At 45.0% G+C, this 10,976-nt stretch overlaps 1 long non-coding RNA gene across 1 annotated transcript in view; it reads left to right on the forward strand.

Moving 5' to 3' along the window:
- The window catches only part of LOC105501472, a 4,806-nt gene extending 1,988 nt beyond the window's left edge, over positions 1 to 2,818 (forward strand). The window contains exon 2 of the long non-coding RNA XR_001000193.1: positions 625 to 2,818. This is a non-coding gene — a long non-coding RNA (uncharacterized LOC105501472). The remainder of the gene's footprint in view (positions 1 to 624) is intronic.
- The last annotated feature ends 8,158 nt before the right edge of the window (positions 2,819 to 10,976 follow it).

Raw genomic sequence — 10,976 nt, forward strand, 5'->3', positions numbered from 1 at the left:
GCCGACCTTGTTTCTTATATGAATTTCTTTTTTATAGTATGAGGAAAAGCAGTGTGGTTTATTTCCTCTATTTTCCAGAACTGCCTTTAAGATTTACCTAAATTACCCCTCCTCCAAAACATTCTTTTATTCTTTATCTCTGTAGAAGCAGAATGGTGAGGTAGGAGTGGCCAACTCCTGAAATACTCCTCAGGGACTGTACTTAGTGACCCCTAGATGTGGGCCAGCATTCTGCTTTGTGATATTTCAGATGAGTTTTTTAATGGACAAAGTGTCAGTTTGGAGCAGGGCCAAAGTCCAAAGCCTCCAGAACAATGTGCTCCCCTGAGAGACAGCAAAGAGCTCCCCAGGAGCTGCTGTTTATTCAACCTGAAGACAAAGAGACACTGGGGATGTTTTCACTTGTGTCCTTTTCCCCAAAGCTTCCCCCCATGGGCAGTGGAACTGCCATTCTTCTTTTTCAGATTAAGACCAGCCAAAGCAAAGCAGAGTAATTGTTTCAAGGCAGCAGAGAGTGGGACGGTTTGAATTATTTTTTGTCTCTCAGATAGAGGGAATGACAGTTAAAACTGTTGTGCTTTTTTGCGTATGTGCTAAACTCTTCATTTTATTTGTCCTAACTAGGGGATGATGCTCAGTTCGAGATGGACATCTGACTCCCCTGCAAGGATTAGAAGAAAAGCAACACTGATACTTGTGTGCACCTGATTTGGCCAATAGGATCAACCGTGAAAAGACAGAAGAGGCAATACCAGCAGTCCCCATTAGAGTCTCCACCTCCCTCTCTTCCTCTGGGTGCCAAATGGTGGGAAGATGAGCTTCATCTGACCATTTCTTCTCCCTCTTTCCTGTTCCCCTTCCCAGTTAAACAGGTTAGATTGAAGGCTGTGTTTCTGTAGAGCTAAGCAGCCCTTAGAGGACAACAGTTCAACTCTGATTTTCCTAGTTGTTTTTTTATTGAGAGCCACCCTCCTACCCTGTAATTTTGTCCCACATTGAATCTCAACCTACCAATAACTGCCTGTCTAGGAAGGGATACAGAGGCTTGATGGGCCTAACACCATTCACGTTCCTTACCCTCTGTCTCTCCTCCATGTATCCCACCTATGGTTCAGTGTTGCAAGAGTCTGGGCCTGGGATCTTTACAACCAGCAGGGGGAAATGATAAAAAAGAGAGCTGCTTTCCCTTTTACCTTGAGGTATTTGTCCCTCGGGACAGAGCACAGCTTGTGCAACTCTGGTAGCATTACCCTGTGACACTGTTTTGAGGTCCACTTTCTTTCTTTCCTCTGGGAGGAATGTCTTCTGTCTTTGGTATTATAGTTCATCTTCCCATTCTTTTACTTAGTGTATTTGTGCAGATATTTTTAACTCTGTACATCAGAAGAGAGCCCTTGGTAACCACTTTTGCTCTTCTTCTGCCACTCTTCCCTGCTTGCATCTTGTTGCTGGCAGAGTCCTCTTGTACTTTAAGAAAGCGAAGTGATTTTGTCTGCTCCTAAAGCAGGTCCATACCAAGTAATAGAGGCACTTTAGCCTCCACTTGGTGGGTAAAGCCTGATCATAATATTCTGTCAGATAATGCCTAAGAATGACCTCTGAAGAACGTTGACCCATTTGAGTACCCGGTCTCAGTCGTCATTTTTAAGTCCAGTGAGCATTGTGATAGTTGTTCTTAGATTGCAGTTTCTTATGTTTTGAGTTTGAAGTTGATTTTCAGAATGTTCTTAGAAAAGAACTGCATTTTTTCCTTTGTGGATCTGCTTTGTTTGGCTATTGGGATAGATAAGCATGGGCTTAAAAAATGTGTTCCTCCCAGTTTTCTTGCCTTTCCTGTTGTACTCTGAATTTCTCTCCCTACCTTCCTCGCTGTCTTCCTCTCTCCTTCCTTTCCTTCCTTTCTCTCTACCAGGCCATTTCAAATTTACATCAAAGATACCTCAAGTGTTGGTATCTGAGAATATCTGTCACTCCTCTTATCTGAGAAGTGACCTTTTATTTTTAAGATGACTACAGACCTATTTTTAGATATGTTTTCAGTACAATTTTGAACAGCAACTTTTTAATTAAACATCTTCCAGTGTTAGGAAGATGAGAAATGTTCATAGGCGAGTCTGCTGTTCTATGTCACCATCTTTTGTCTCCCCTAGTCCCCCAGGAGCTCTGTCCTTTCCCCTCTAGTTTTGAGTGTGCATGTTTGGAGTTTGTAGTGGGTGGTTTGTAAAACTGGACCATTCTGCCTTGCTATGGGTTGTTCATGAAAGCCTCATTCTTTTCTCTGACCCTTTAGCTTTTGCATTCACCCTCCTTCCCACCTACCTCTCCTGGAACTATTGAGCAGCATAATAATCCCAGGAGAATGATTCCCCTCATAGAAAGACTAAAGCATCCATCCCCTTATAGTTAAGTAGCCACTGGTGTCCTGGGAATTTCTGGTTGGATTTGGTGCCCTGAACTTTTTATTAAAAAATCAGATCCCAGGGTGAGAGTAACAGCCATTTGGCCAAGAAAGAAACCTGTTTTTCTTTTGAACTATGAAAAGACCCTGTTTGTGAATACATTTTAGAAAGAAGAGAGGAATGATGTCTGCAGAACTTTGTTCTGTTTTCTGCTACAAAAATGTGAATAGTTCAGAGTGAAAATCTTTTGTGATGGTTGATGTCTCAGGAATAAGCTGGATCTCCAATGTTTTGGGGATGCTTTGAGTCTCAAAAAAATTGATAATCAGAAAAGTATTTTTTGTTTGTTTGTTTAATGTATCCCTGTTCTGTTTAATTAAACTCCAAGTCTCATTTTACATATTCTTGGAAAAACCTAAGTTGCGCTGTAATTTACATAAGAAGCATGCTCAGGACCTCTTTGCACCCTGGGGAGCCTGATTCTTTGGGAATGAAGCTTTTCGTTCTTCATACACTGGCCTTGGCATCCTGTGGAATTTGACCCAACTAGCAGCTAGTCAGTCAGTCCGTCAGTGAGCAGAAGAGTGAACTCTTCTTGATCTTTATTGCTATGTGTGAAAACTTGGCTTCCTCACTAAATGGTGGGGAATGGATTTAAAGCATGAGCTTTAGTAGTATCAAGATGCCATTTTCGTTTTTCTTGCCGTCTTTGGGAGCTTCTGCATGTGACCCCCTAATCAGAAGGCATGTTTTTAGTATTTCTTGGGAGTGTCAGCTGTATAATGCGGCAGCTGTTCAATCCCTTACCCTTCTCTGCAAGGACCTCCTTAAGGCTTGGTGCAGTTCTTCCCCAGAGGCCACCACTACTAGACAGTCTTTGACCTCCGTAAGTTGGCATTTAAAAAATAATTTCACAAGGTATGAGATAAACTTCCAATAGATGATACCTTTGTGTCATGCCTCATAGAATTATTTTTAGAACAGGCCAGAGTCCATTGGGTGGTTTGCCTCTGCATGTTTGGAGGGAACCTCACAGATGAAACCCTTAATGAATATGTCCTGGGTTTTTTAGAGGGAAGGAATACTCAAGTTACCACTTTGACTGAGACAGCTCTTAACATCTTAGTTCCCATTTGTGGTTTTCTTTTTACGAGGAACCTATGCTTCTATACTTGTGGGGACAATTGATCTTAATGAGAAGTGACTTTCCTTCAAATTCCAACAACAGACATGCATTGTCATGGTTCTGCCTTCTTTATAGTGTGGTTTATTGAGTTCAGCAGTTCTCACATGCTGTTTAAATAGGTACAGCATTTTCAAGGGCACAGATACAGAGAAGCTGACTTTCTAGGTGCTGGGCTTCCAAGCCAAGAGTTTTGTCCTTCCACCTGTATTAGTTATCTGTTGCTGTGTAACAAATTACCCTAAATTTAGTATGTTAAAATAGTAAACGTTATGTGTCAGTTTCTGTGGGTTAAGAATTTGGGAGTAGTTTAACATGATGGTTCTGGCCCAGGGTATTATGAAGTTACAGTCAAGATGTGAGCAGGGGCTGCAGTCAGCTGGAGCTGGAGATACCACTTCCAAGTTCTCTTTTTGTGGCCGTTGGCAGGATGCCTCAGTTTCTTCCCATGTGGGTCTCTGCATAGGGCACCTGGCTTCTCCCTGAGCAGCTGATCCCAGAGATCGTGGGGCAGGGCCAGGAGAAAGCTGCAGTGCCTTTTAAGACATAGTCTTGGAAAGGACACACCATCACTTCTTATCCTAGTCTTTAGAAGCAAGCCACTAAGCTCAGCCTGCACTCAAGGAGAGAGGAATTACACATACCTCTACCCCAGTGGAGCAGTAGCAAATAATTTATGGACATATCTTAAAAGCACCACACCCCAACTGAGGATGAAAGTAGGTCAACAGGGAGGTAGGTTTAATGTAGATAGGCTGAAAGATAGATTGCTATCAAAAACAATTCTCCAAGATGTGCGTAACCAAACTGGGACAGAAGGCAAACTCCCCAAAGCCACCTGCTGGTTTTGAGAGAGTGGTAAGAAATGGCAATTCCTAGCAATAGTAGAAAATAATATGCCTAACTACCAACAGCTCAAGTATGCTTATTTGCACGTCCTAGACTTGGTGTCCGTAAGACTTATTTACCACTTTTTTTTTTTTTTTTTGGAGACAGAGTCTAGCTCTGTCGCCCAGGCTGGAGAGTGCAGTGGCGCGATCTCGGCTCACTGCAAGCTCCGCCTCCCGGGTTTACGCCATTCTCCTGCCTCAGCCTCCCGAGTAGCTGGGACTACAGGCGCCCGCCATCTCGCCCGGCTAGTTTTTTGTATTTTTTTTAGTAGAGACGGGGTTTCACCGTGTAGCTCAGGATGGTCTCGATCTCCTGACCTCGTGATCCACCCATCTCGGCCTCCCAAAGTGCTGGGATTACAGGCTTGAGCCACCGCGCCCGGCCATTTACCACTTTTATTTTCCTGTAGCTAGGAATTAATGAAAGGAACTGGGGCCTTCCAGCTGAGCCACTAAACCTGTCTTGTTTGGAATGGGGACTGTCCAGCAAAGGGAGCAAACATGAATTAGATGTTAAGCTATTGAGCTGAAGAAAAGAAAGCAGTTCACATTTAGGTGAAATAGATGATGTTATCAGGAAGCCAGGTTCCCACCAGAGTGGGTGCTTGGTACCTGGTCTCTCCAGTCTCAACAGACTCAGGTCAGGTCTCTCACCCAGGAAGCAACCACTCAATAAAGTAGGGAACATCTGAGAATGACAAATGTGAGTGCTTGATTGCTTCTCTAAATCCAGTGCACAGGTTAACCCTGCATGCCCGCCCATCTCTTCCTGGGCTTCTTGATGGCAATGTGTTCTTAAAGAACTGGTCTTGTGTTCTCCCTCAAGGCAAACTTAAGTTTTTCAGTTCAGCACATTCTAGTGAATGGCTACTATGTGTTTCTGGCACTCATTCCTAACCAAGTCTTCTTTCTTTTCTTTTCTTTCTTCTCTTTTCTTTTTTTTTTTTTTCCTGAGGCAAGAGTTGCGCGCTGTCGCCCAGACTGGAGTGCTGGAGTGCAGTGGTGTGATCTGGGCTCACTGCAGCTTCTGCCTCCCAGGTTCAAGTGTTTCTCCTGCCTCAGCCTTCCGAGTAGCTGGGATTACAGGCATGCACCACCACGCCTGGCTAATTTTTAATTTTTGTATTTTTAGTAGAGATGGGGTTTCATCATGTTTGCCAGGCTGGTCTTGAACTCCTGGCCTCAAGTGATCCACTCACCTCAGCCTCCCAGAGTGCTGGAATTACAGGTGTGAGCCATCGCACCCGGCCAAATATGCAAATTCTTGTTTGGATTTGTGCTCTGCCTCTTCCCAGCATTTTCTTATCTGTAGCCCTGATTGCTTGAGAGTATACTTGGATAAGAAGTACTGCTGTTGAGGGAGCTGTAAGAAAAGGATACTTCTTCCAGAAGTAAATAACTCATCTTTAGAGTACCTTTAAATGAATTTTGTTTTTCTTTCTTATTTTGAGGTGGATTGGTCTTCTCTTTTTTTGGGTTTCCAGCTCTTTGAGACTCTCAGACCTTATCTTTCCAGCTCAGACACCATTGGTTAAATTCCCTCATTCTCATTAGAATGCAGCCTGCTGAGTATGTGGGTTTCACTGTCGGAGTCCATCCTTTAGCCAGTATACATAGAGGGCCTGCTTCAAATCAAGGCAACCGGTGAAGGGCTCAGCATGTTGGCAGCAGTATCCAAGAGATTGAATCTGTTTCCATTTTCCTCATCTAGGATAACAGCTGCTTGAAGCCAGGGCTCTTAGCCCTTTGCATTCCCCTTTAGAGAGGAAGCCACACTGCCTTTCTGTGTCTGGTTCAGAGCTCTTCCTTCTTGGCATGTTTTCTGGACTACATGCACATGGGCAGCTATTGATTAATCTGCAAAACCCAGTCACTTGCCTACCCATAATATCTGGGAAGGCGTGGTATTTGTTTTAAAGAAACGTTTCTTTGGGAGGGCAGTTTCTGTCTAGACTTTGAGGTGGACTTAGTTATCCCTACAGTTCTTTAACTCTCAGTTTTTAATAAAAGATGAAATCAGATATTGATGCAGTTGGGTCACAATTCTTTAGAATGCTTCTACCCCAGGGCTGCTTCCTGTTCCTAGTCATGGTTTTCCAGTTTAGTAGTGGAGTTTCTTGAGGCTAACTTACAGAAATTTCTAACTGAAAACTTTAAGAGTTATTGATACTTACTTGTTTTTTCAGTTAATCATTTACATCACCTTTCCTACTCTCTGGAATTTAGATTTACTTCTCTAGGCTGGTCCTGGAAGTTGATAACCTTTTGGCAAAGCTTAGATTTAGGAGAAGGCTTATGAGTCCCTGTCCAGAGGGTCTGTAGATTCTCTTTGCTTATGACTCTCTGCCTGCAGCCCTGGCAGACCATACTGTATGTCATGGATACCCAGTGGAAATATTACTGAGATGAAACACATTTCCCAGGGTATTTAAACTCTCACTCTGCCACCTTTCTAAGGTGGGAGGCTGGCAGAGAGATGCTGCAATGCTTGATAATCATTTGGCCACACTGAAATTTCCAAAGGGAGCTCTTGCCGGTGCTTAAAACCAAAACACCTGGACACTTAGAAAATTCCATGAATCTAGCACAAAATATCCATTCTTGCCCAAGTGTATCCCCTTTCTCTCCAGCTTAATCTTTTTTTTTTAAAGCCCAGGCCAAGGGTACTTTTAACTGGAAACCAGGGGAGGAGGGAAGAACACTAGCAGGGAGCTTGGAGGCAGGTTGCTGGGTAAGCCATCCTGCTCCTACCTGCTGCCTGCATCTGAATTGCTGAGTGCCGTGCGCCAGTGCCTTTCCTTCACCTGCAGATGGAGCCCATCTCTTTCCACCTGGGTGAGGAGACCCTCTGCTACTCCAGGGGTAAACCTTAAAGAAGGTGTCTTGAAGAGCCCAAAGGACACTCACATGCTAAGGTGTCCGTTTTATGCATCTTTAAAATATTTTATTTAAGAAAAAAAATAGCCCTGCCCTGTCTTAGTGCCACTAATGGCCCAGTTCCATCCATTCTGAATGGAAGAGCAGAGACTGCCAGCACTTTCCTTGGTCTTCCCTTTGTCTCCCATGATGTGTTGTCCCCTCATCCCTCCCATCCATTTCACTGTGTGTGGATGGATAGCAGAGGGTACCACGCAGTCCTTGAGGCAGTCCTGTGTGATTCCATGATCAGTTGTTTTTGTATTCTAACTATCCTTCCAAACCAGCAGATGTTTGGAAATTAGGGAAAAAATTAAATTCTCATCAATGGTTGCTGTTATAGTTAAATCAATAAAGATCTTGAGTATCAACTTGGTGTTTTAATTTTTAAAAAATATCAGGTGAAATCCTGCTAAGATTATTTCATTTTTCAGGAGTTTAAGCTGGCGGAGGAGATGGGCAGAGGTAGTTGGCTCTTTATCTGTTAGTTCTCCACACTTGCGGAGCATGCACTTTGTCCATGTGGACCTGTGTATGCAGAGGAGATGGTGGGACTCTCAGGGAGCATGACCCGGGTCCTGTGCTCAGGAGCTTGGAGGCAAACATGTATATGCTGGGCTGACGGCACCCAAGCATGTCCTTTTAAGTACCAGTCCTGAGGAAGCCCAAACAACTTTTCCTTTCTCAGAAGAGGGGCTGCCTGTGTCCCCGGGAGCACTGGTTAGACGTCCATCATGCCTGGTATCTCAAACCAAGCTGTGCTGCATGAGCGTCAGATTCCCTGCTGTTACTAATCCAGCAGGTCTCATATATTAGTCCGGAGAACAAGAATTCTTTCATGTGAACAGAGGTCCACAGAATAAAACTGGACTGGAGGAAGCTTTCCCATTGGAACTGTGTAGAGGTTTGGGGCACAGGCTTTGGAATGAGGCAGCTTCAGTTCCAGCTGTGCAGCTTAGTAGTCGAATTACCCAGCAGAATTCTTACTCTACAAGCCTCAGTTTTCTCTAAACTAAGGTTAAGAAATAACTTTGGCCGGGCGTGGTGGCTCACGCCGATAATCTCAGCACTTTGGGAGGCCAAGGCAGGCGGATCACGAGGTCAGGAGATCGAGACCATCCTGGCTAACACAGTGAAACCCCGTGTCTACTAAAAATACAAAAAAGTTAGCCAGGCGTGGTGGCGGGTGCCTGCAGTCCCAGCTACTCGGGAGGCTGAGGCAGGGGAATGGCGTGAACCTGGGAGGTGGAGCTTGCAGTGAGCTGAGATCGCGCCACTGCATTCCAGCCCAGGCGACAAGAGCAAGACTCTGTCTCAAAAAAAAAAGTAACTTTTCCAGGTGGTTGTGAGGCCCAGTTGATGTCATAAAGAGCCCAGTGCCTAGTACACTCAGTTCAGTAAACAGCAGTTAAGGGACTCAAGCACAGCCTGGTTGACATGGACACCCAAAATTATTCAGCCCCCTCTCCCCTTCCCTCCAAGTGTGTAAGTTTAGAAGTGGAACAGGTTTGAGTACTGCAGCTACCACGTACTCATGGAACCTGTAGAAGAACTAAAGAATCTAAGGGAAGATGGGACCAAAACCTTAAAAGCCCTTTCCTACATCCTTTACTGTGCCCTAAAGGCAATTAGGATAGATAAGGATCTTACTGCTAATGACAGGGAAGACTTTTTTTTTTTTGAGACTGAATCTTGCTATGTCGCTCAGGCTAGAGTGCAGTGGTGTGACCTCGGCTCACTGTAACCCCTGCTTCCCAGGTTCAAGTGATTCTCCTGCCTCAACCTCCTGAGTAGCTGGGATTACAGGCGCGTGCTACCACACCCGGCTAATTTTTGTATTTTTAGTAGAGACGGGGTTTCACCATGTTGGTCAGGCTGGTCTCAAACTCCAGACCTCATGATTCGCCCGCCTCAGCCTCCCAAAGTGCTAGGATTACAGGCATGAGCCACTGCGCCGGCCCGAAAAGACTTTTAAAGATGGAGACAAACCCCAGGTTAGGGGTGCTATCCCAAGGTCACAGCCACTCCCCACATCTCTATGGATCCTGTGCTTCCGTTTCTTAAACAATGTTTCTAATTTCTCCAGGCTTACATACTGCCAGGCCCACCCACTTGCCCAGCCAAGGAGTGTAATGTGTCCAGTTTTTCTCACAACTGACTTGGCACTGCTTGAGAGCTAAAATAACTCTTGAATACTCTTAAAACCCTAGGTTCAGGCCAGGTGCAGTGGCTCACATCTGTAATCTCAACACGTTGGGAGGCCAAGACAGCACCATAGCTTGAGCCCAGAAGTTGGAGACCAGCCTTGGCAACATGGTAAGACCCTGTCTGTACAAAAAAAATCTAAAAAATTAGTTGAGTATTATGGTGCATGCTTGCAGTCCCAGCTACTTGGAAGGCTGAGGTAGGAGGATTGCTTGAGCCCAGGATGGCAAGACTGCAGTGAGCCATGATTGTGCCACTGCACTCCAGTGTAGGTGACAGTGAGATCCTATCTCAAAACAACAGAAAACATCCCAGGTTCAGACAGGACACAATTCTCCTAGGTAGTATTTCCTGTGACTTACAGAGCCTTCAGCAAGCACATGGCCTAGAGCATGGAGCTATTCCCTAGACTCCAGTACGTAGGCTTTGCCCCAATTACTTCTGTCCAGGCAACAGAATGACTCTGCTGCTGACGTAGCAAACACTGGGCTTTCAGCAGGGGTCAGCAAAACACAGAGTTTCACTACTTTGTGCACTACTTTTGTTTGACATGAGGCAATGCCCTGTCGTCAAGGGTTTGTTCTTGGAGTCAATAGAGCCGCTGACTGTAAACACTCCCACAAGCTGTAGCTACAAATAGCTTGACCTTTCGCTCTCTGGCACCAGCCATGTAAGAAAGTCCTGGGGTGATTTTCGCTTCTAAGAACTAGTTCAGTAGTATAATTGGGTTCAAATTTTTGGTTCTAAAGGCTAAGGCTTGGATCCCAAGATAGGTGAGCACAAACTTCTAGTTGCTATTAAGCAGTAAGTGCCCCTAGGGCTCAAGAGACCAGAGCTCAGCTCTTGGCCCTGCCACCCCTAGCTGTGTGGTCAGGCCCTGAGGTCTCACTGGGGTCTCATTTAGGAATGGGGATCAGACAAGCTGACCTCACAAGTTTGCCCCTGCTCGGCTGTTCTGTACATGGTCAAATGCAGAATCCTGTTGTGATTCTGAATTGTTGGGTCTGGGCAGTCTATTTCTAGTCCAGGCAGTGAACAGCTGGATCAGCTTTGTTGTGGAATCAAGGCACTGAGGTTTCTCAAGCCCAGGCCTCGCTCTAGCAAATCCAGCCCCTTTCTGGGCCACAGCTATGGTATTGACTCAACCAAAGCCTCAGTTGAGTTCGTCTGAGCTCAACAGGGTTCACAAATGATTGGAATCATTTTCTTAAGGCTGTAGCGTAAGTGGGTAGGCTTCTTGGGAAAGCAGGATCTGGTAGATATACTGTGGGCTCACATTCCCAATAAAGTGGCCCCTTTGCTCCATGAAACTACAAAAAAAGTGCCTCTGCTTTGGCAGTGTTCAATGAGTATCAAGCTGTTAAGAGCAGAATTGCTTCTTTT

The sequence above is a fragment of the Colobus angolensis genome, unplaced genomic scaffold (assembly GCF_000951035.1).
Source record: "Colobus angolensis palliatus isolate OR3802 unplaced genomic scaffold, Cang.pa_1.0 Scaffold12, whole genome shotgun sequence".
NCBI classification, from domain to species: domain Eukaryota; kingdom Metazoa; phylum Chordata; class Mammalia; order Primates; family Cercopithecidae; genus Colobus; species Colobus angolensis.